This window comes from Babylonia areolata, chromosome 25 (genome assembly GCF_041734735.1).
Source record: "Babylonia areolata isolate BAREFJ2019XMU chromosome 25, ASM4173473v1, whole genome shotgun sequence".
In the NCBI taxonomy this organism is placed as follows: domain Eukaryota; kingdom Metazoa; phylum Mollusca; class Gastropoda; order Neogastropoda; family Buccinidae; genus Babylonia; species Babylonia areolata.
The window spans coordinates 695,001-697,500 of record NC_134900.1 but is presented as its reverse complement, the minus strand read 5'-3'; the positions used below and the strand labels follow the sequence as shown (position 1 = coordinate 697,500).

Genomic DNA, 2,500 nt, shown 5'->3' with positions numbered 1-2,500 from the left:
GACAACGTATGTAACAAAATGTGACTGCATAGTACCTTGAAACGACAACGTCTGTAACAAAATGTGACTACATAGTACCCAGAAACGACAACGTATGTAACAAAATGTGACTACATAGTACCCAGAAACGACAACGTCTGTAACAAAATGTGACTACATAGTACCCAGAAACGACAACGTCTGTAACAAAATGTGACTGCATAGTACCCAGAAACGACAACGTCTGTAACAAAATGTGACTACATAGTACCCAGAAACGACGTCTGTAACAAAATGTGACTACATAGTACCCAGAAACGACAACGTATGTAACAAAATGTGACTACATAGTACCCAGAAACGACGTCTGTAACAAAATGTGACTACATAGTACCCAGAAACGACAACGTCTGTAACAAAATGTGACTACATAGTACCCAGAAACGACAACGTATGTAACAAAATGTGACTACATAGTACCCAGAAACGACGTCTGTAACAAAATGTGACTACATAGTACCCAGAAACGACAACGTATGTAACAAAATGTGACTACATAGTACCCAGAAACGACGTCTGTAACAAAATGTGACTACATAGTACCCAGAAACGACAACGTCTGTAACAAAATGTGACTACATAGTACCCAGAAACGACAACGTATGTAACAAAATGTGACTACATAGTACCCAGAAACGACAACGTCTGTAACAAAATGTGACTACATAGTACCCAGAAACGACAACGTCTGTAACAAAATGTGACTACATAGTACCCAGAAACGACAACGTATGTAACAAAATGTGACTACATAGTACCCAGAAACGACAACGTCTGTAACAAAATGTGACTACATAGTACCCAGAAACGACAACGTCTGTAACAAAATGTGACTACATAGTACCCAGAAACGACAACGTCTGTAACAAAATGTGACTACATAGTACCCAGAAACGACAACGTCTGTAACAAAATGTGACTACATAGTACCCAGAAACGACAACGTCTGTAACAAAATGTGACTACATAGTACCCAGAAACGACAACGTCTGTAACAAAATGTGACTACATAGTACCCAGAAACGACAACGTCTGTAACAAAATGTGACTACATAGTACCCAGAAACGACAACGTCTGTAACAAAATGTGACTACATAGTACCCAGAAACGACAACGTCTGTAACAAAATGTGACTACATAGTACCCAGAAACGACAACGTCTGTAACAAAATGTGACTACATAGTACCCAGAAACGACAACGTATGTAACAAAATGTGACTACATAGTACCCAGAAACGACAACGTATGTAACAAAATGTGACTACATAGTACCCAGAAACGACAACGTCTGTAACAAAATGTGACTACATAGTACCCAGAAACGACAACGTCTGTAACAAAATGTGACTACATAGTACCCAGAAACGACAACGTCTGTAACAAAATGTGACTACATAGTACCCAGAAACGACAACGTCTGTAACAAAATGTGACTACATAGTACCCAGAAACGACAACGTCTGTAACAAAATGTGACTACATAGTACCCAGAAACGACAACGTCTGTAACAAAATGTGACTACATAGTACCCAGAAACGACAACGTCTGTAACAAAATGTGACTACATAGTACCCAGAAACGACAACGTCTGTAACAAAATGTGACTACATAGTACCCAGAAACGACAACGTATGTAACAAAATGTGACTACATAGTACCCAGAAACGACAACGTATGTAACAAAATGTGACTACATAGTACCCAGAAACGACAACGTCTGTAACAAAATGTGACTACATAGTACCCAGAAACGACAACGTATGTAACAAACTTTGACTACATAGTACCCAGAAACGACACGTCTGTAACAAAACGTGACTACATAGTACCCAGAAACGACAACGTATGTAACAACTTATGACTACATAGTACCCAGAAACGACGTCTGTAACAAAATGTGACTACATAGTACCCAGAAACGACAACGTATGTAACAACTTATGACTACATAGTACCCAGAAACGACGTCTGTAACAAAATGTGACTACATAGTACCCAGAAACGACAACGTATGTAACAAAACGTGACTACATAGTACCCAGAAACGACGTCTGTAACAAAACGTGACTACATAGTACCCAGAAACGACGTCTGTAACAAAATGTGACTACATAGTACCCAGAAACGACGTCTGTAACAAAATGTGACTACATAGTACCCAGAAACGACGTCTGTAACAAAACGTGACCGTAAACTACCGAGAAACAACAACGTCTGTAACGAAACGAAATTGTAAAACCACCGAGAAATGACAACGTCTGTAACGAAATGTGATTTAGGGCGGGGTGGGTGGGGGGAGGGAGAGAGAGAGAGAGGGAGGGAGAGAGAGGGCAAACGCAAGTGTCTGCGTAGAGAAGGGATTGAATTGCTGCTTTTCCTTGTTTAACCGTGTCAAGGTGTTGTTAAACCAGATGGGATGAAAGGATTGATTTTCATCTTGCGAGACTGTTGCTGTTTT

At 40.0% G+C, this 2,500-nt stretch overlaps 1 protein-coding gene across 1 annotated transcript in view; it reads right to left on the bottom strand.

Moving 5' to 3' along the window:
• LOC143299971 (uncharacterized) overlaps positions 1-2,500 on the bottom strand; it is a 52,232-nt gene that overhangs the window by 31,216 nt on the left and 18,516 nt on the right. The window lies entirely within an intron of this gene.